This window comes from Cervus elaphus, chromosome 24, assembly GCF_910594005.1.
Source record: "Cervus elaphus chromosome 24, mCerEla1.1, whole genome shotgun sequence".
In the NCBI taxonomy this organism is placed as follows: domain Eukaryota; kingdom Metazoa; phylum Chordata; class Mammalia; order Artiodactyla; family Cervidae; genus Cervus; species Cervus elaphus.
This window is the reverse complement of record NC_057838.1, coordinates 19,229,706-19,252,965: the sequence shown is the minus strand read 5'-3', so window position 1 is coordinate 19,252,965 and position 23,260 is coordinate 19,229,706. Positions and strand designations below refer to the sequence as shown.

General features: G+C 44.9%; 1 non-coding gene across 1 annotated transcript; it reads left to right on the top strand.

Moving 5' to 3' along the window:
• The first annotated feature begins 22,496 nt into the window (after positions 1-22,496).
• On the top strand, positions 22,497-22,569 carry TRNAG-CCC. The gene has a single exon. It is a non-coding gene; the product is annotated as a tRNA-Gly (tRNA).
• The last annotated feature ends 691 nt before the right edge of the window (positions 22,570-23,260 follow it).

Genomic DNA, 23,260 nt, shown 5'->3' with positions numbered 1-23,260 from the left:
TTGGCTCCTGAAAGTATCTAACTACCCTAAGACCTGTTTTCCCCAGGGCACAGAGTGCCTCCTTTCTTTCGGGGAGGGTGGGTGGGTTGAAAATCAACAGCCACAGCAGCACGTGATTTAGTCCCTGTCGCGGTAGATGCCAAGTGCCAATTTGTAGTTGACGGTCACTTGCTGCACACTGCCTGCATGGTGCGTGGGCAGTGGCTCCAAGGGGAAGGCAAGGTGGAAAGGGATTAGAATGTGGAGTTCAGTTTATGCCCTCGATCAGGACTGGATAAGGATCAGGAGGCAACTATCCAGGACTGGCGAGGAATTTGAGGGATTTGAAGAATCTTAAGGGGCAGAGTATCTGTTGATGGCTTCCACTGAAGGGCATGAATCTTTCAGGAAGTTCTTGTTCTGAACAATCTAGCCTTTTGTCTGGGCAGAGTCTTTTGGAATGGCAAAGTCATGCTAATGCGGGCGGTGGAATTCTAAAGTTAGATCAAGGAAGTCTCTAAAGGAGATGTGGGGGTCAGGTGGTTTCAGTCCTCAGGGCCCCAGCTGGGTGTTGGGGAAAATGGTTTGTGTTCTCCTTTAATTCCCAGATGGTGCTAGTGGTAAAGAACCCATCTGCCAATGTAGGAGACATAGAGATGGTGGGTTCCATCCCTGGGTCGGGAAGATCCCCTGGAGGAGGGCATGGCAACCCACTCCAGTATTCTTGCCTGGAGAATCCCATGGACAGAGGAGCCTGGTGGGCTATAGTTCATGGGGTCGCAAAGAATCGGACATGACTGAAGTGACTGAGCACACACACACACACCCCCAATGTTGAATCTAACAGAAGAGTGCTCCTTTTTGTACATTTTTACTCACCTAGCTTTCCCAGGCTGGCTCCTTTACTGAGAGGAGGACACGGTAACTATCAATCAGTTCACCTGCATTTAGATTTCTTCTTCCAGGTGAGGCCTTATACAGATCAGCCCCATGTTGTCCTGTGTCCCAAACTCTTTATGTAAACCATTCAGTTCATGTGTCTTCTTTTACTGTTCACCATCAGGCAGGCTATTTGTTAAGCGTTTCACATTCATCCTTCATGTATTTATTCATTCAACAGTTTCTCAGTGAGCACCTATTTGAAGTCAAGCAGAGAACTAGGTGCCAAATACACAATTGTGACCAGCTTCTGTTATTCCTCTAGGAATCTCATCTCCAAAGCAGTTCTAAGGGAAATTGTGTTTATGTCCTTTATGGAGGAGGGTACAGGGGTGCAGAGTGCTCACATGATTTGTCCATGTCTTCCCGGTAGCACATGGTGAGTGTGCAGCAACCCTGGTTAATCTAACTCTGACGACCCCGCCCTTAACCTCTGGCGTTGGTCTGTTTACCTGGGGTCTGGTCACTCTGATGGTAAGGCCCAGAGATCCCAAGCTGTGGAGCTGTTAGGGAAACCCTACTGACTGGAACTGGCCAGGCACCACAGTAACCATTTTCATGAGTTATTTTACGATAGGAAGTCCTGGTAAGGAACACAGAACTAACACGCCATCACCAACCAGAAGAGTTCGGGAAAGGTCAAAAGGAGATGCCACATGTCCTTCCACTTCCAGGAATCTTTCTTGCTGGCATCCATCTTGGCTGGGTGTCACCAGGAAGGAGCCAGAGTCAGAGTGATTGGCCAAAGACAACCTGGAAACTAATCCCATCACCATAAAACCTGAGACTGTGAGCCATGTGGCAGGACAGTTCTCCTGGTTCCCTTACCCTCCTGCTCTCCGCCAGGGCGCCCTTTTCCAATAGAGTCTCTTGCTTTGTCAGCATGTGTGTCTCCTTGCGTAATTCATTTCTGAGTGTTAGACAAGAGTCCCCTCTCGGGCCCTGGAAGGGGTCCCCCTTCCTGCAACAGAGCTGAGACCCTAAACTTCTCCTTGGGTCCTTGTCTTCACGTGGCTCTAAACCCTTTGCTGCCTCAGCAGCCTCCAGCCCAGTACAAGATTAAATGGGGAACTAACTGGTCACTCTGGTTCTAAAAATAGTCAGCAGCCACTTCGTGGGAGATATTTCAGATCAATATCACGCCTCACTTCCTCCAGAGGGAATGCAATGCTCTGTTGTTCTACCCTTGAAACCTACCCAAGTTGACTCAGCAACCAAGAAACAGAATTGAACTAGAAATGGGGACTTCCCTGGCAGTCCAGTGTGCTAGGCCCTTGCACTGCTGAGGGCGGGCTCCCTCCCCGGTTGGGAAACTAAGATTCCCACAAGCCACATGACATGGCCAAAAAAAAAGAAAGAAAGAAACCTAGAAATGATTTAGGGCTACAATCCAAGTTTTATGACATCCCACTGCATGGTTTTTTGAAAGACTGCTATTGTGCCCATTAAGACTAAGGAATACATAAGTATTTTTAGTACATAAACTGCTGTGAATCGAGGTTATCCAAGATCTGTGACTAACTTTAGGGTCTGTGTTCTGGCAGAATATTCAAAGTAAGATATACTGGAAAAAGACAGACTTTATTTGAAATGCCAAAGAATCGATGCTTTTGAACTGTGGTGTTGGAGAAGACTTTTGAGAATCCCTTGGTCTGCAAGAGCAAACCAATCATTCCTAAAGGAAATCAACCCTGGATATTCATTGGAAGGACTGATACTGAAGTTGAAGCTCCAATACTTTGGCCACCTGATGCAAAGAGCCGACTTACTGGAAAAGACCCTGATGCTGGGAAAGATTGAGGGCAGGAGGAAAAGGGGACAACAGAGGATGAGATGGTTGGAGGGCATCACTGATTCAATTAACATGAGTTTGAGCAAACTCCGGGTGATGGTGAAGAACAGGGAAGCCTGGCATGCTGCTATCTATGGGGCCTGAAGGAGTCGGACCTGACTAAGTACACAAGATGAAACTCATAATAGCAAGTCTTGGGACTTCCCTGGTGGTCCAGTGGTTAAGACTTCCACTGCAGGAGACATGGGTTCAATCCCTGGTCGGGGAACTAAGATCCCACAAGCTACGTGGCAAAAAACAAAAAAATAAGTAATAGCAAGTCTTTCATTGTGCCAACTGAAAAAACAAAAACAAAAACACGCACAACCTAAAAGTTGAGAATTATGTTTTATTTGGTGCATAAACCTGAGGACTTAAGCTGAGGATACAGTTTCTCTGATTCTCTGAGGGACTGCTCTGAAGGCCTAAGGGAGGAGCCAGGGTATATCCGGGGGTTTTTTTGAAACAGAAACCAGCTAGTCAGAACATCAAAAGATTGCTGTTAGCCAAAGAAAACCAGACATCTCAAGTTAATTAATTTGGCATTTTTCCCTGTATGGAAAGATGCAAAAATCTGAGATAATTGAAATCACCCCTTTGATATGCACCTTCGCTGACTAGGCCCAGGGTCCTGTTTGGGTCCGTCCTGAAGCCCCTTGGGGCCCAGCGGGTGGTGACTTCAGGGGCAACCATCTGGCTGCACGCTGAGTTCCCTCAGGGCCCCAGGGGGAGGATGGAGGTGGCTGTCCTAGATGGTGGCTGCATCGTTTGTTTACTGATGCTGCAGATGACAATTTTCATTCGCAGCTGGGAGTTAAGTGCAGGTCCTGAAGGCAGCCCCCACACCAGCCTTTCTCTCCCGTTTCCAGTCCTGCATCCTGGGACAAGTTTCCCTATCTTCACTCAAGAATGTTTGTCTGGGCCAACCTGAAAGAACTTTCTAGATCCTTAAAGGCAATGTGTATCCTGCAAACATCAGCTATTGTGATTGAAAACAGCTGAAGTCCTACAGGACAATTAGAACCAGATTAAAACATAGATTAGGTTAGAGAGCCTAGTAAGAAAATAAGTACTTAGCCTAAGTCAGCACTGTTACGTGGATCTGGCCGAGATCCTGAAGGTTGTTGTCGTTCAGTCGCTCAGTCGCGTCCGACTCTGATCCCATGGACGGCAGCACATCAGGCTTCCCTGTCCTTCACCATCTCCCGGAGTTTGCTCAAATTCATGTTCATTGAATCGGTGATGCCATCCAACCATCTCACCCTCTGTCATCCCCTTCTCCTCCTGCCCTCAATCTTTCCCAGCATCAGGGTCTTTCCCAATGAGTCAGCTCTTCACATCAAGTGGCCAGAGTACTGGGGCTTCAGCTTCAGCATCAGTCCTTCCAATGAATATTCAGGGTTGATTTCCTTTAGTGTTGACTGGTTTGCTCTCCTTGCAGTCCAAGGGACTCTCCAGAGTCTTCTCCAACACCACAGTTCAAAAGGATCAATTCTTTGGCGCTCAGCCTTCTTTATGGTCCAGCTCTCACATCCGTACATGATTACTGGAAAAATCATAGCTTTGACTATACAGATCTTTGTAGGTAAAGTAATTAATGTCTCTGCTTTTTTAATATACTGTTTAGGTTTATCATAGCTTTTCTTCCAAGGAGCAAGCATCTTTTAATTTCATGGCTGCAGTCACCATCTGCAATGATTTTGGAGCACAAGAAAATAAAGTTTGTCACTGTTTCCATTGTTTTCCCATTTATTTCCCATGAAGTGATGGGCCTGGATGCCATTATCTTAGTTTTTTGAATGTTGAGTTTTAAGCCAGATTTTTCATTCTCCTTTCACCTTCATCAAGAGGCTCTTTAGTTCCTCTTCACTTTCTGCCATAAGGATGGTGTCATCTGCATATCTGAGGTTATTGATATTTCTCCCAGCAATCTTGATTCCAGCTTATGCTTCATCCAGCCCAGCATTTCGCACAATGTACTCTGCATATAAGTTAAATAAGTGGGGTGACAATATACAGTCTTGATGTACTCCTTTCCCAATTTGGAACCAGTCCTTAAGGTGAAAAGGGTTTAATTTGTCCAAGTTCTTTCGTTTTGTCTTTTGAGAAGAGTGTTGTCATTGAACATTGGCATTTACAAAAGTTCTAAACTATTAGTAAGTGCTGTCTTTGTGAAACCATTCATTTTGCATGCAGGGAACCTGTGGCCCAGGGAGACTGAGTGGTCTGATGAAGGCTACACAGTAGGTTTGGGTCAAGCTGGTCAAAAATCGATGCCCCCAGCACAGCCAGTGATCCTTGTAGCTCCTCTGTCTGCATTGTCTCCCTCCTCATTTTTTAAAAACTATTTTATTATAATTAATTAATTTGCTCGCTGCATCCCGGTCTTAGATTCCTCACATCAGGCCTTGTGTTGAGGCACCCAGACTCTCTAGTTCTGGCGTGAGCCTCAGTACGGCAGCACTCAGGCATAGTTGTCCCCTGACATGTGGGATCTTAGTTTTCTGACCAGCAATTGAACCCAAGCACCCTGTATTATAAGGTGGATTCTTAACACTGGATCACCAGGGAAGTCCTCCCCTCCTTGTTTCTGATGCGGGGTGTCCAGAGCACCCCGGATTTCTGCCCTGGTTTCGCTTCGTGATGCATTTCCTCCAGGGTCACTCCTGCTCACGCCGCCTAGTCCTGCCCGGGCTCTGTTCTCTGGCGCCCAGCCAGGCTGAATCTCACTTATTGACTCTCTGGCCTCAAACTAGCCGTCTGCTTTCTTCCTAAGTAGGCTTAGTTGCTCTCCAGCTGTGCAAGTCCAGCGACTTGTACAAGACCTGCCCCCTCTGTTGGCCTGGGAGGAGACCTGAGACCTGATTGGAGGGAGAATGCATTCCTGAAAGGGTTTTAGGCTGTAAGGACCTCAGGTTTTCCTCCACAAGTGACTTTGCCTCAGACAGTGATAGCTAAGTAACTTCAGTTTTTTCTGCGGCTATTTAAAAAGCATTTCTTTGGTACTCATTTATGATTTCACTTACCTAACAAATGTTTTCTGTGCCAGGCCTGGGGCTGAGTCCTGGAAATAGAGTGGTTCAAGGGCAGACACCATCATTGTACCCACAGTACTTAATAGTTAGTCTGGAAGACAGATATTAAACCAACACTCGGGACTTCCCTGGTGACCCGGTGGTCAGGACTCAGCACTCTCACTGCTCTGCGTGCGTGCGTGCTCAGTTGTGTCTGACTGTTTGCGACCCCGTGGACTGTAGCCCGCCAGGCTCCTCTGTCCAGGGGAATCTCCAGGCGGGAATACTGGAATACGCTGCCATGCCCTCTCCAGGGGATCTTCCCGACCCAGGGGTGGAACCAGTGTCTCTAACGTCTCCTGCACTGGACGCGGGTTCTTGACCACTAGTGCTGCCTCATGTGCCTTCTCCCACGACGATGGCTTCTAGAACCTTAGATTAACCTTACCTGTTTTTAAAATTTATGTAAATGGAATCATACAGCATATCATCTTTTGTGTTGCCTTATCTTTTTAAATGACTGTTTTATTCCATGTATCATGGAGTGGATGTGTGTATCCATGTATATGGATGTATCATAATTTATTTAACCAGTCCCCTTCAAATGGTACTTCATTTCATTTCAGTTTAGTCGCTTAGTCTGACTCTTTGCAACCCCATGAATTGCAGAATGCCAGGCCTCCCTGTCCATCACCAACTCCTAGAGTCTACCCAAACTCATGTCCATTGAGTCAGTGATGCCATCCAGCCATCTCATCCTCTGTCGTCCCCTTCTCCTCCTGCCCCCAATCTCTCCCAGCATCAGGGTCTTTACCAAATGGTACTTAGGTTGTATCTAATCATTTACCAACATGAACAATGCTGCAATAAATCCTTCATCAATAACCTCAACATTAAAAATAATAATAATAATAACCTCAACATAGTACCAGTATATGAGGGATGTCATTTAGCTGCAACCACTAGCACCACCTGGGAAGCCCACAAGTATCATAAGAACTAACTAAATGCTGCCTAGACAGTAAGGATGTTGTTTATCATACTTAGAAGTCTGGAAGCAAGCAGTCCCAGCAAGGATGAAGGTCAAGGCTGGTTTTGTCCCCTTTCTGCTCTGCCATCCACAGGGTTTATCTTTATCCCCTGGACTGGGTCCCCTCTAGCTCCCAAGATAGCTGCCTTTTGGATTCCTTGTCCTATGAATATTCTGTTCATATGTTTTGTTAACTTGTCTATTAGGTTGTTGTTTTTTTCCCTTAAATTTTAACTTTTAAAGCTGTTTCATTATTGAGTCCTTTCTCTTTCCAGCATTCATGGGCTACTCCAAGTTGTCTCCTTGTCATTTCAGTCACATTTGTTCCACTTGAAACTCAGGGGCTGTTTTGACCAGATCACTGCTCTTTTTAATACAGTTCACCTACTTTTTAGTGTCCTTAATTTACTCTTAGTGTCAGTTTCACCTTATTTCAGAATGTCTTTCTTTCCTGTCTTCCTTTAATGTGTTTGAATTGTCCTGATACATTTTTTAAGATGTCAAACAGATTGTCTGCTTGACCAGATATCATGCTGCCTGAAGCTGAGAGTGCAATATTATTATTATTTTTAGAATATTTATTTATTTGGCTGCACCGGGTCTTAATTGCAGCACCAGGGATGAAGCTGAGAGTGTAATAATATTATTATTATCTTTAGAATATTTATTTATTTGGCTGCGCCAGGTCTTAATTGCAGCACCAAGGATCTCTTTTAGTTGCAGCATTCTATTAATAACTCTTAGTTGTGGCAGGCAGGATCCAGTTCCTGACTAGGGATCAAACCCAGGCCCTCTGTGCTGCTGGAAGCTCAGAGTCCCAGCCACTGGATCACCAGGGAAGTCCCAAGAGTATAATATTATAATCAAATAGCCCAATGAGTTCATTTGATGCATGCTTACTGACTGAGAACCTGTTAAAACACATAGAAGTAGTCAGAACTCAAAAAAACCCATACTTTCCCATAGTCAAAACACATTTTTAGTATTTTTTCTTCTCAACTTGTTAGTTATCTATTATTATGTCAGTGCTTTTGTCTGGACATCTCATTATGAAAACTGTCAAACATATAAAAAAGTTGAAAGGATTTTTACAGAGACCATCAGTATAACACCCATATATAACACCAGGTTAGATTCTATAACTGACAACATTTTGTTAAAGGTGCTTTAGCACATACTTATCCCGTTAACCATCATCAATTTATTTGATTTTTAATGCATTTCAAAGTTGTAAACATTGGGACAGTTCCATGCATATCATTAATTAGAGTTCAAGGTTTGTTTACAAATTTTTTTTTTTTGAGGTAAAATTTATGTGCAGTGAAATGCACAGATCTTGAGAGTACTATTAGATGACTTTTGAATGTCAGTGGTTTCCTGATAACATCGTGGATTATCAATCCTTTGAATGATTCCTATCATCGTACCCACACAAGTGTCAGTGACAGTCGCTCAGTCGTATCCAACTCTTTGCGATCCCATGAACTACACAGTCTGTGGAATTGTCCAGGCCAGAATACTGGAGTGGGTAGCCTTTCCCTTCTCCAGGGGATCTTCCCAACCCAGAGACTGAACCCAGGTCTCCCTCATTGCAGGCGGATTCTTTACCAGCTGAGCCACAAGGGAAGCCCAAACCTGGAATAATCGCATTTATTCTTAGACTTGATCTGCTCACTGCTAGTTGATACTCTTACAAGTCCTGTCTGAGATTTTGTTTCATGCTGCTGAGTCAGCCCCGTGGGGGAGGGACAGAGGAGGATGCTGAGTCATTCCCCCCCTCCACCACCGCCCCAGTTTCACTTAGGGAAGCTGGTGTGGGAAATCTAAGAGGCTGATGGAGTTCTCAATGTGCAGAGCCAACATCGCCTTTAAAAATGCTTGTCAGGACTTCCCTGCTGGTTCAGACACTAAGGCTCTTCGCTCCCAATGCAGGGGGCCGGGGTTTGATCCCCAGTCAGCGAACTAGATCCCACACACAGCAATTAAGACCCAGCTCAGAAAAAAAAAAAAAAAGCTGTGACCTCTGACTGCAAGCTAAATGCTGTCCGTTTTCGACATCTGCCCCACCCCGCCTCCCCTGGGTGGAAAGCCAAGCTGGCAGCCCTTCCCTTGTTGACCTTGCCTCCGATGCCCAAGGACTCTGCTGTGTCCACAGAGCTCACCTTCTGCACCCCTGCGCAGGCTCTTTCCCAGCCGTCTCTGCCAGCTCTTTGCAGATGGATCTGTGAGCATTAACGCTATTATCAGTTTACTCTTATCGCAATCACCACAGCAGCTCTCACTGAAATTTACTTTTATGATAGACATGAATGGAATCTGGCTCCTAAGTGACTCACAAGTGTTTCCCTGCCTCCCGAAAAAGCCCAGTGCAGGGGGAGTTGGAATGTTCACTGGCAGGAACCACACTCTGAAATGCCTTTAGGAAACCACTCAGGGCTCCGCCTAGACTTCTTACTCACGTGAGCTCCAGGCTCCTACCCTGTGTCATCTCAAAAGGCAAGGCCTCTTTTATTTTGTAAACTTGTAACTATGACCAAGAAAAAAAAATGCAGGTTAAAGGAAATAAAATGTAGGTTATCTCAGACTGCAAATTAGTTAATTAATTATTATTTAAAAGTGAAGTGAAGTCACTCAGTTGTGTCCGACTCTTTGCGACCCCATGGACTATATAGCTTACCAGGCTCCTCCGTCCACGGGATTCTCCAGGCAAGAATACTGGAGTGGGTTACCATTTCCTTCTCCAATTATTTTTGTTTTAAATTGGAGGTTAATTGCTTTGCAGTGTTGTGCTGGTCTCATACAACAACGTGAATCAGTCATAATTATATATATATCCCATCTCTCTTGAGACTCTCTCCCTCCCCTACCCCCTCTAGGTCGTCACAGGGCAACTGAGCTGAGCGCCCTCCTACTAACAGCAGCTTCCCACTAGCTGTCGTAGTGTTTACACATGGGCTCCCCCGGTAGCTCAGCTGGTAAAGAATCTGCCTGCAATGCAGGAGACCCCGGTTCAATTCCTGGGTTGGTAAGACCCCCTGAAGAAAGGATAGGCTACCCATTCCAGTATTCTTGGACTTCCCTGGTGGCTCAATCAGTAAAGAACCCGATTGCAAGGCGGGAGACCTAGGTTTGATCCCTGGGTTGGAAAGATCCCCTGGAGGAGTGTGTGGCAACCCACTCCACTGTGCTTGCCTGGAGAATCCCATGAACAGAGGAGCCTGGTGGGCTACGGTCCATGAGGTTGCAAAGAGTCGGACATGACTGAGTGACTAACAAAAACAACCATGTTCCAGTTACTACTACTGCATAATCAGCGGCCCTAAAACTTAGTAACCAAAATGATCATTTTGTTATGCTCATGGACGCTCTGTATCAGGAATTGAACAAGAGTGCAATGGAGACACCATATCTGGATTCCCCAGCTAGAAACGCTTCAAGGCTGCAGGTGACCCCACTGCTGGGGCTGGAAGTATCTGGAAGCGTCTCCACTCCCATGTCCGGTGGTTGGTGTTGGCTACTGGATGTGACCTTTGTGGGGTTGTCAGAAGGATACCTGGCCTAGGCTTCTGTGTGCTGGGGTCTTCCTCACAGCATGGCGGCGGGACTCAGGATGTGAAACTGATAGGTGTGTCTCCGGGGCTCCAAAGAACTCTGGTGCCGTGATCCTTTCTGTCTCAACGCAGAAGGGAGTTCAGTGAGAGGCCAAGAGACAGATCAGAAGTGATTTACTAGAATAGGATGCTTGTGCTTTCAAGTGCTCAGTAGATTACATTTTTATGATCGAAGAAAGAGGGGGAGGGCAAGAGGATCTCTTTTGTCTTTCTTGAGTAGACCTCACATTTCCATCATCAGTTCCTCCCCCAGGTTGGGCAGGGAGGTTTTCTTGTCCCTGTGTGGTCAGGCCAGGACTGCCGTAGCACTTTGGAAAAATATTTTCACGTCTCAGTACACTGAGGGTCTTTCATTTTGAAAAATCGCCTTTCCATAAATGATTGTTTTTTGTGTGTGCACAGAGCGTATTTTGGGGGTCATTATCTTGATGACACTGCTGGGCAGGCTGTAGGCCTTATTCTCTGCTGTTGTTTTATTGTTTGGGGGCACTGTGCAAAGAACATGTCCTAGGGGCCAAAGAGCATGTTTTGAGAGTTATTAACTCACTGAGCTCACTGAGCAGGATGTAGGTCTTATGACACAATTATTTTATTGTTTTGGGGCATGCCTTATGCTTCTGTTGCGTGGTTTTGTTGTTAAGCAAGCTAGCTTGATTTTATTGTTAAGCCAGCCAATTTGGCTTTGATGCCTACTGACTTGTTTTTGCTTTATGAGTCAGGCAAGCCCACATTATTTCAGAATTTTTCCATTACTTTCTTGAGGGATCATTCTTATTGTGATCTCCCAAAGCCCTCATGAAGCTTCTTGTCTATCTATAATTTCCTAATAGGGTTTCTAAGCTAATAATTTGATTATCCTACTCTATCCCTGTCAGATGTTTCTAACTTGGTGGCTCAGGGCTTCAAAAATGAGTGCTTCTGGAGAACCAGGCAGAAGCCACATGAAGTTTTCCAACCTAGCTTTGAAAGTCACGGGGTATCACTTCCACTTCATTCTGTGGGCTACAGAAGAGCCACAAAGGTGTAAAAGACATAGACCCTCACCCCTTCGTGGGAGGCAATGGCCGTTTAAACACTTGTCACCGGTGAGCTGAGAAAGTAGGAGGGCTCGTGGAGTGGTCTGTGTGCTGGAGTTTCTGGTGTGGAGCAGAAACAGGCAGGAAATGGGGCTGTGGATGTAGACGGGGGCCCTGGTGTGAGAACCCTTTACTGCCTTGGTGGCAGGCAGCATCTCTGAAGCTATGTGTCACAGGAGAAACAGAGCCTCGTTTTTCTGTGAGTCAGTCTGCTTTTTCTTTTGAGAAATTCCATCAGGGCGCGGAGACTTAATCTTAGTTCTGGAAGATTACTCTGGATCACTGCAGCTCCCTTCTCTGGGGCATATGCACTGGGGAGGGAGCCGGGTCAGGGTGAACTTCCGTCCCACCTGGCATCTGCCCAGATGTGAGTGCCCCACTTTGTCCAGGAATGTGATTCACCGTGTTGTCCCTTACTGCTGCTCTTCTGCTTTTGGATATTTATTTATTCATTATTTTTGCCTTCCTTGCTGCCTGTGGCTTTTCTCTAGTTGTGGCGAGCAGGGGCTACTCTCCAGTGGCAGCGCATGGGCTGCTCATTGGGGTGGCTTCTCTTGTTGCAGAGCCTGGGCTCTAGAATGCACAGACTGAGTTGCCCCTCAGCGTGTGGAATCTTCTGGGACCAGGGCTCGAGTCTTCTGTATTAGCACGTGGATCCTTAACCACTGGACCACCAGAGAGGCCCTGCTGGGCTTGTTGAGATCGATTCTAGTTCACCCAGAACTGCCTGTTCCCTGGACGTGGGGGTGGGGTGGTAGAAAGGGGATTTGACTGCTCTCCTGCACCACCCTGGGGCTGCAGGGAACTCTGGAGGTGCTCTGCTGTCTTCTCTGACTACCGACTGCCATTCCCTCCTGATCCGGCCAGTTGCACAGAGACACAGAGGTGACAACCAGGCTCCTTCCCGCGGTTGTTGTGGTTCAGTTGCTCAGTTGTGCCTGATTCTTTGCCACCCCGTGAACTGCAGCGTACCAGGCTTCCCTGTCCTTCACCGTCTCCCAGAGTTTGCTCAAACTCATGTCATTGAATCGGTGATGTCATCCAACCATCTCATCCTCTGTCTTCCCCTTCTCCTCCTGCCCTCAATCTTTCCCAGCGTCAGGGTCTTATCCAACGAGTTGGCTCTTCACATCAGATGACCAAAGTATTGGAGCTTCAACTTCAGCATCAGTCCTTCCAATGAATATTCAGGATTGATTGCCTTTAGGATTGACTGGTTTGGTCTCCTTGCAGTCCAAGGGACTCTCGAGTCTTCTCCAACACCATAGTTCAAAAGCATCAATTCTTCAGCGCTCAGCCTTCTTTATGGCCAGCTCTCACATCTGTACATGACCACTGGAAAAACCGTAGCTTTGACTGGATGGATCTTTGTTGGCAAAGTGATGTCTCTGCTTTTTAATATGCTGTCTAGGTTGGCCGTAGCTTTTTCTTCCAAGGAGCCAGCATCTTTTAATTTTGTGGCTGCAGTCACCATCCACAGTGATTTTGGAGCCCAAGAAAATAAAGTCTGTCACTATTTCCATTGTTCCCCATCTATTTGCCATGAGGTGATGACACCAGATGCCATGATCTTCATTTTTTGAATGTTGAGTTTTAAGCCAGCTGTAGAAGCCAGACTTCCCCTCTAGATCCTCCGAATCTATCTGGCATCTCTCCCTCACTCCCTTGCCTCATAAAAATCCAAGTTCCCTCCCCTGCCAGTTTCAAGTAGAAGCTGCATTGAATTGCTATTTCAAATAAAATTGAGAGATATCATTCTTTGAGCAAATAATTTTACCACTTTCCCTTATCTTTTTTCCGTCCCAAGCAAGGCTTCCTTAAATTCTAACCCAACGTTAAACCCTTGAGGCTGGGAATTTGACCACATCCTTCCAAAACCTTTTATATTCATGCCCAGAGGACCTCACTTTTCCAAACTCAAATGTAAAGATAGGACTCAGGTCCTGGAGTCACCCCATCCCTGAGGCAGGGCAGAGGGAAGGACAGCTTCTCCTGAAAGAGCAGGTCCAGGGAGTGGGAGTGAAGAGAGAGAGAGCAGTGATCATCTCATAAAAAACTCCCATGACTAACCTGGTGAGGAAGATGCAGAGGCCACTCAGAGCCCCCTTCAAGGAAGCTCTGCAAAGTACATTTGTCTGGCAGCTTCCAGCTTCTACAGGGTCTGCCTCCACTTTTTTTTTTTAATTGTGGTAAAATACACATAACATAAAATTTACCATCAGTATATTTAGTACATTCACAATATTATGCAGCCATCACCCCTAACTGGGCCCAGAACATCTCTGCCCCAAAGGAAACCCCAAATGCATTGAGGTAATCAGTCTCGCTCCCTCCCCCCAGCTCCTGTCAACTTGTGATCTTCTTTCTATCTCTATGGATTTGTCTTCTCTGGACATTTCATATACATGGAAGATAAGGCCTTTGGAGCTGGTTTCCTTCACCTAACACATTTATAGGGTTCCTCCACTGGCCATTGTGAACAATACTGCTGTGAGTATTTGTGGGTAAGTTTTCATTTGAACACCTGTTTGAGTTATTTTGGGTATGTTTACTTATGAATGGCATTTCAGGGTCACATGGTAGTTTTATGTTTAACTTACTGAGGAACCACCAAACTGTCTTCCACACTGGCTACACCGTTTTACATTTCCATCAGCAATGTTTAAGGCTTCCAATTTTTCCACATCCTCACCAGCACTTGTTCTGTTGTTCTGATCATAGCCATCTTAGTGGATGGGCAGTGGTATCTCATTGTGTGTGTTCTATTAAAAAAAAAGGATTTCTTTGGCTGAGTCATGGCACACGGGGCCTTTTGTTGTGGCACACAGATTCTCTCGTCGTGGTGCTCAGGCTCAGAAGTTAAGATGCGAGAACCTCCTTACTCCATCGCGTGTGGGATCCTAGTTCTCCTACTAGGGATCTAACCCACGCACCTTGCATTGCAAGGTGGATTCTTAACCCTTGGACCACTAGGGAAGTCCCTCATTGTAGTTTTGATTTGCATTTCTCTAATGATTAATAACTTCCCTGGTGGCTCAGACGGTAAAGCGTCTGCCTACAGTGCGGGAGACCTGGGTTCGATCCCTGGGTTGGGAAGATCCTCTGGAAAAGGAAATGGCAATCCACTCCAGTACTCTTGCCTGAAAGATCCCATGGACGGAGGGGCCTGGTAGGCTACAGTCCATGGAGTCACAAGGAGTCTGACATGACTGAGTGACTTCACTTAATGATTAATGACCTGCCTCTTGAGAAACCTATATGCAGGTCAGGAAGCAACAGTTAGAACTGGACATGGAACAACAGACTGGTTCCAAATAGGAAAAGGAGTACATCAAGGCCGTATATTGTCACCCTGCTTATTTAACTTATATGCAGAGTACATCATGGGAAACGCTGGGCTAGAAGAAGCACAAGCTGGAATCAAGATTGCCGGGAAAAATATCAATAACCTCAGATATGCAGATGACACCACCCTTATGGCGGAAAGTGAAGAGGAACTAAAAAGCCTCTTGATGAAAGTGAAAGAGGAGAGTGAAAAAGTTGGCTTAAAGCTTAACATTCAGAAAACTAAGATCATGGCATCTGGTCCCATCACCTTGTGGAAAATAGATGGGGAGACAGTGGAAACAGTGTCAGACTTTATTTTTGGGGGCTCCAGAATCACAGCAGATGGTGACTGCAGCCATGAAATTAAAAAACGCTTACTCCTTGGAAGGAAAGTGATGACCAACCTAGACAGCATATTAAAAAGCAGAGACATTACTTTGCCAACAAAGGTCCATCTGGTCAAGGCTATGGTTTTCCAGTGGTCATGTATGGATGTTAGAGTTGGACTGTGAAGAAAGCTGAGTGCTGAAGAATTGATGCTTTTGAATTGTGGTGTTGGAGAAGACTCTTGAGAGTCCCTTGGACTGCAAGGAGATCCAACCAGTCCATCCTAAAGGAGGTCAGTCCTGGGTGTTCATTGGAAGGACTGATGCTGAAGCTGAAACTCCAATACTTTGGCCACCTCATGTGAAGACTTGACTCATTGGAAAAGACCCTGATGCTGGGAGGGATTGGGGGCAGGAGGAGAAGGGGACGACAGAGGATGAGATGGCTGGATGGCATCACTGACTCAATGGACATGAGTTCGAGTAAACTCCAGGAGTTGGTGATGGACAGGGAGGCCTGGCGTGCTGCGATTCCTGGGGTTGCAAAGAGTCGAACACGACTGAGAGACTGAACTGAACTGAATGATTAATAACAGTGAAGACCTTTTCATTTGTCCCTTAGCCATTTGTATATCTTTGGAAAAATGTCTATTCAAATTCTTTGCCCCTACTTTTTTTAGTTTTTTTGGGGGGGATGGTGGTGAGAGGGGCCACACCTGGTGGCTGGTGGGTTCTTAGTTCTTCCACCAGGGATAGAACCGCCCTGGCAGTGAAAGTCCTGAGTCCTAACCGCTGGGCCTGAAATGCCTGTTTATTTTCTTTAAATTGAAGCATAGTTGATTTACAAGGTTGTGTTAGTTTCAAGTGTACGACAAAGTGATTAAGTTTTGTATATGTATATATACATATCCTTTTTCAGATTTTTTTTCCTTTATAGGTTGTTATGAAATAGTGAATGTAATTCATTCCCTGTCCTGTATGCTAGGTCCTTGCTGCGTATTGTTTCTTCTTAAAGCAATCTGGGTAATTTTTCCAGGAGGAGCCGCACGCCACAGCTTGAGAAATTTCCCCAAGCAGGGATCAAATGCAATCCCCCTTCAGTGGAAGCTTGGAGTCTTAACCATTGGACCACCTGTAAAGTCTTGGGTAGTTTGTATTTTCTGCAAGTTCACCAATTTCACTTAAGTTTTCAAATTCATTACTTATAAACATGCTCACATATAATTGAATTTTATAATCAAAGTTGTGTTGTATAGGAAATTTAGAAAAGAAAAGAGAAAATAAAAACCACTTGTAATTAATTTAAAGAGAGACTATCACTCTTAACATTTAGGAGTATTTCCTCTATTTTCTTTTAAGTTAAAAACAAATCCTACATCTTCATTTTTATACCTCTGTTAAAATACAGTGCAACAGGGCCAAAATGGAGTCAGTTATGCTATACCTCATAAATACCCAAAAGTCTTAATTACAATTTCATCCTCTCCCAGAAATGGAATCGACATTTTTTGTTTTTTTAGCTGCACTGCATGGCTTGTGGCATCTTTGCTCCCTGACCAGGGATTGAACCCCAGGCCCTCCACAGTGCAAGGGCAGAGTCCTGACCACTGGACCACCAGGGAACTCCAGGAATCTTAAACCAGTCAATCTGAAATGACCTGATCAACAGTCAGGCAATCTGCCTGATAGACCACTGTAGTCCCCTAAGGGAAAGTGACTTTACAATTACCAACCCACTTTTTTGCCGAGTACAGTTTCCTTATTCCTGCTCCCCTCTGGCTACAAAAATCTTTCCTTTTATTGCTCTGCCATAATAATGAATGGAATCTTGCTATTTGAAACAACATGGATGGACCTAGAGGGCATTGTGCAAAGTGAAATAAGTCAGATAAAGACAAATACAGCATCACTTCGCTTATAGGCAGACTCTAAACATCAAAGCAAATGAACAAAGAGAATAAAACAGAAGAATATTCATAGATACAGAAAAGAAACTGGTGATTGCCAAGGGAAAGGTTGAGGGATGCATGAAGTAAGTGAGGGAAATTAAGAAGTACAAGCTTCCAGTTATAAAATAAGCAACTCACAGGTATGTAATGTATAGAATGGGGAATATTGTCAATAATATTGTAATAATATTGCAAATGTATGGGTAACAGATGGTAGCTGGACTTAGCTTGGTGACCATTTTATAGGGTATACAAATATTGAATGACTGTGTTGTACATCTGAAACTAATATTGTAATTCAATCGTTCTTTATTAAAAAAAAAGTCTTCCATTCTGTGTAGCACCTCAGAGCTCCTTTCCGTCTGCTAGATTAGATGCTGCCTGGTTTGAATCCATTTTTGCTCAAGCTCAAAAAATTCAATAAGCCTCAGTTTATTTTTATACATCTCCTTTGGAATTTTTCTTTTCTTTTTTTTTTAATAAATTTTTAATGAAAGCTCTTTTTATCAATTCTTTAATAACTCCTAAAATTTTTATATTAATCGTATTCTTTTCTAGTTAGTTAATTAATAATTATTTTATTTAAATTTACCTTTGTAGTTTACTTGGAGTAGTCTTTCAGTTTATCTTTACTTTTAGATAAGGCTTTTCGTCCATTTATTTTATTCTTCTGGTCTCGGATGTGGTTTTGTTTTATTTTGTTTTTAACAGCTTTGTGTGTGTGTGTGTGTGAGAGTGAGTGTGCTTAGTCGCTCAGTCGTGTCTGACTCTGTGACCCCATGGACTGTAGTCCGAGAGGCTCCTCTGTCCCTGAGATTTCCCGGGCAAGAATACTGAAGTGGATTGTCATTTTTTCTTCCAGGGGATCTTCACAACCCATATCTCCTGCATTGGCAGGTGAATTCTTTACCACTGCACCACCTGGGAATCTTGAACAGCTTTACTGAATTATAAATTTAAGTATCATAAAATTCATCCATGGTTAGGTGGACAATTCAGTGATTTTTAGTAAATGTACTGAGTTGTGCAACCATCATCACAATTCATTTTAACACATTTCTATTATGCCATTTTATACCTCGTGGCTGTTTTTTGTTTTTAATATTTATTTGTTTATTTATTTGGCTGCATTGGGTCTTAGTTGTGGCACATGGGATCGTCACTGCGTCATGTGGGATCTTTTCGTTGGGGTGCATGGGCTCTCTCATTGTGGCACGAGGACTCCAGGCTACCCAGGCTCAGTAGTTGTGGCATGCGGGCTGTGGCATATGGGATCTTCTTCAACCAGGGATCAAACTTGTGTTCCCTGCATTGGTGGGTGGATTCTCAACCACTGGACCACCAGGGACGTCCCAGTAACTCATGGCTGTTTGCAGTCAGCCCTCCTCGCCACCTCCAGCCCCAGGCAACCCTTCATCTGCTTTCTGTATCTGTAGCTTTGCCCTTTCTGGACTCTTCATGTAATGGAATCATATAATATCCAGTCTTTCCTGCCTGGCTTCTTTCACTAACCATAATGTTTCTGAGGCCCACCCATAGATCAGTTGTGGCTTCCCAGGTGGCACTTGTGGTAAAGAACCTGCCTGCCAACACAGGAGACGTAAGAGATGTGGGTTTGATCCCTGGGCCTGGAAGATCCCCGGGAGAAGCAAATGGCAACCCACTCCAGTATTCTTGCCTAGAAAATCCCATGGACTGAGGAGCCTGGCGGGCTACAGTCCATGGGGTTGCAGAGTCAGACACAACTGAGGGAACTTAGCACATTACATGTGTCAGTACTTCTGACTTTTTAGGTTTATTCACTACTCGTTTCTGGTGGTTTTCCCCTAGACTCAGGCAGAAATCAGCATGTTGCCAAGGTCTCCAGAGGACCTTTTGCAAATCTCTGGGACTTTCTCTCAGCACAACTCCCTGACTCCTGGTTCATTACTCCAGATTTTTTTTTGAGTAATTTTATCTATTCGTTGATTTATGACCGTGCTGGGTCTTCGTTGCTGTGTGGGCTTTTCTCTAGTTGCAGCAAGCAGGGACTATTCTCTAGTTTCGGTGAGCAGGCTTCTCACTGCAGGGACTTCTCTTGTTGTGGAGCACAGCTTCCAGGGCACAAAGGCTTCAGTAGTTGAGCTACACGGTCTCAGCAGCTGCAGCTCCCCGACTTTCCCTCCACAGTAATTGTGGTTCACCGGCTTATTTGCTCTGCTGCTGCCCTCCATGTGGGATCTTCCTGGGCCAGGGATCGAACCTTTGTCTCCTGCATTGGCAGACAGATTCCTAACCACTGAGCCACCAGGGAAGCCCCAGATCCTTCAGCTATTTTATAAACTCTTAAATTTTGGCAACAGTGTTTTTCGTCCAACCCCCGCACCTCCCCCGCCAGAGTCCTCAGAACAATGCTCTTTTACCTTTAAAAGCTGCAAAATCTCTTCTAGGATGTACAGATTCTCCCCCTCTGTGAAGGAGGAGATGGTCAGCAGGCAGGTGACTGAACTGTCCTTACCCCCTCATTGAGGCAGATGTCAGATTTCTGATGGAGAACCGAACTGCACTGTCTTCCAGAACAGTTTCTGGGGGCCTATGCGGCTTTCCTCTGACAGAATGAAGACTGTTTTCCAGCTGCAGAACCAGTCCAGGAAGCTGCCCACAGTGCAGTGAGAAGGCTGTCTGCCTCCTGCTTGCTGGGCCCAGCCCTCCTAGGGAGCCGGGAGGCCCAGTCACTGTCAGCTGGGGTGCGTGGGGAGCCCTTTCTTCCAGCTCTTACTGTTGGGGGTGCTGCCTGAGAGGATGCTCAGTGCCCAGGACGCAGTGGGTGCATCAAAAATGGTAGATACTGTCATTGAATAGGGCCGGCGCCAGGCAGTGAGGCCCAACTTTGGTTTAGACTAGCTTAGATCAAACTAGCTTGCCAAAACTAGTCAGACTTCCACGTAACTCTTTGATCAGAATGGGGATACAGGCGTTTACTTTTTGGCTCTCCACAGTGCAGAGAGCCGAGCGGATACTGCCACCAGCATGTTTTGCAATCAAAGGCTGCATTTAGCGGAAAGGTCTCTTAGACTTTGCTGTGTGACCTCCGTGTGACCTTCTTGTCTCTCTGTGTCATTCTGAGGATCTGCATCTTAGCAAGTCGGGAAGCTGGTGGTTTACCCTCTGTTAGCCTTGAGGCAGTCTAAGGATTTTGTATTTGATGGTATGCGTGCACTCACTCAGTTGTGTCCAACTCTTTGCGACCCCATGAGACCCTGCAACCCTCCAGGTTTCTTTATCCATGAAAATTTCCAGGCAAGAATACTGGAGTGGGTTGCCATTTCCTCCTACTAGAGATCTTCCTGACCCAAGAATTGACCCCATGTCTCCTGTGTCCCCTGCATTGGCTGGCAGATTCTTTACCACTGAGCCACCTGCCCATTTGATTGTGTGGAAATTAATTTGAAAATCCTTGACAGTTCCAGAATGGAAGCGGAGAGGTGAGTGGGTCCCAGGTCAGATTCATGACAGGGATGCAGACTAGTTATGGAGTTCCTGCTGTTCATCTTCCTGCATAAGATGAAACAGTGGCCTGGCCAGGACTGGGCAACTGATATGGAAAGGAGGGAAAAGTTTCTTATTTTTTCCTTAAATTTTTTTTATTGTGGTAAAATATACATAACATAATGAGGTACGTGGAGTAGTCAGATATGTAGAGACAGAAAGTAGAGTGATGGTTAATTAGTAGAGGTGTGGGGAGGGAGAATGAGAAGGTAGTGTTTAATGGGCACAGAGTTTCAGTTTTACAAGATGAGGAACCTCCCTGGCAGTCCGGTGGCTAAGACTCCAAGCTTCCAATGCAGGGAGTCCCAGGTCCATCCCTGGTCAGGGAACTAGATCCCACACACTGCAACTAAAAGTTCACATGCCACAACGAAGATCGAAGATCCCCAAACTAATTATCCCAGCACAGCCAAATAAATAAGTAATAAATTAAAAAATCTTTGCAACCTCAGGGACTGTAGCCCACCAGGCTCCTCTGTCCATGGAATTCTTCAGGCAAAAATACTGGAGTGGGTAACCATTCCCTTCTCCAGGGGAACTTCTCAACCCAGGGATTGAACCCAGGTCTCCTGCATTATGGGCAGATTCTTTACCATCTTAGCCACCAGGGAAGCCTAATAAATAAAATAAATATTAAATGAAAAGGTTACAAGACAGATTGTGGCAAGGGTTACATGGCAATGTGAATGTACTTGATGCCACTGGACTGTACACTTAGATATGCTCAAGGTGGTAAATTTTTTAACATAGACTTTTAACCTCTGTTTTCTGTCTCTATGGATTTGCCTCTTTTTTTTTTTTTTGCTTGTTAAATCTGTGAACATAGCTTTAGTTCTTTTCCTGCTAGAAGATTGAAGGACAGAATGAATGGATATGCTCTTAAGGGCTCTTGCAAGCATTCTTTTTCTCAATATTTTTATTCATTAAAAAAGAACATCAGTATCTGTTCCTTTTGTATAGATGACACATCTGTTGTGAGTTTTTGTTGTGACGTATTTTTTCCTTTTCTTAAATTTATCTATAATTAATTTACATGGGCTTCCCAGGTGGCGCAGTGGTAAAGAATCTGCCTGCCAATGCAGGAGATGCAAGAGACGCAGGTTTGATCCCTGGGTCAGGAAGATCCCCTGGAGGAGGGCATGAAAACCCACACCAGTGTTCTTGTCCATGGAGAATCCCATGGACAGAGGAGCCTGGAGGGCTGTGGTCCTTGGGGTCGCAAAGAGTCGGACACGACTGAGCCACTCAACACTTATACATACAAACTTGATTTACGATACTGTGTTAGCTTCAGGTATTCAGCTGAAAGTGATTCAGATACACACACACACACACACATATACATGCATGTGTGCATGCACACACAGACACACACATATATATGTAAAATCTTTTTCAGATTCTTTACCATTATAGGTTATTACAAGGTACTGAATGGAGTTCCCTGTGCTGTATGCTAGCTTCTTGTTGTTAATCTAGTTTGTGTATAGTGGTTTGTATCTGTTGGTCCCGTATTCCTAATTTATCTCTCCCCTTCTCACCCCTTCGGTAACCATATGTTTGTTTTCTATGTCTGTGGGTCTATTTCTGTTTTGTTTATAGACTTATTTATATTATTTTTTATATCCCACATATAAGTGATATCATATAATACTTGTTTTTAACTTACTTCACTTAGTATGATACTTAACATATTTTTTCTATAAAATAGCCTCTATGGTATCTTGCCTCCTCACTTTCCCATCTCAAGGGTCTCTCTGGGTGGGGGGATGAGGGGGGTGGCTGTGTACTTGATGAAACTGACTGTAGACACTGCTGTTTCTGTAAAACAACCTCAGTGATAGGAGAGGACCTGTCGATCACGTATTAAAGTACTTCACAGGGCTTCCCTGATGGTCCAGTGGCCAAGACTCTGTGCTCCCGATGCAAGGGCCCCAGGTTCGATCCCTGGTCAGGGAACTAGATACCACATGCCACAGCTAAGACTTGGTACAGCCAAATAAATAAATATTAAAAAAAAAAATACTTCACATTTACCAGCATTATCACTCTGTAAATTTATATATATGTATATGTGGACTTCTTTTTCTTAGACTGTGGAATAGTTGTATGCACTATACTTATTTTGATGTGTTTTGTGGATTTTTGTAGTTTGAAATTGACTCACCATGCTCTGATGAATACTGATTCTCATAACAACTGTTTGATGTAGTATGAATAGATGTGCGCTCAAGGACACTGAAGCCGTGGACTGAGCCTGGAACTGTTGCCTCTTGGCCAGCAGTGTCTTGACCAAGGTTGACTGAATGCATACGGCATTGTAGGTACTGCCCTGAAGACCAACGCAAGTCTCCCACTGTGTGGACCGGGAGCAGTACAGGTATTTGTTGTCCCTGAAATAACTACAGTAAGCGTCATCCTTTTTTAAAAAAAAAATTATTTATTTAGCTGTGCCAGGTCTCATTTGCAGTGCTCAGGATCTTCCATCTTCACTGGGGCAGGTGGGATCTTTAGTTGAGGCATGTGGGATCTAGTTCCCTGACCAAGGATTGAGCTTGGGACCCCTTGATTGGGAGTGCAGAGTCTTAGCCTCTGGACCACCAGGGAAGTCCCAAGCTTCATTTTCTTTACTGAGGGGAATCTTGGTGTT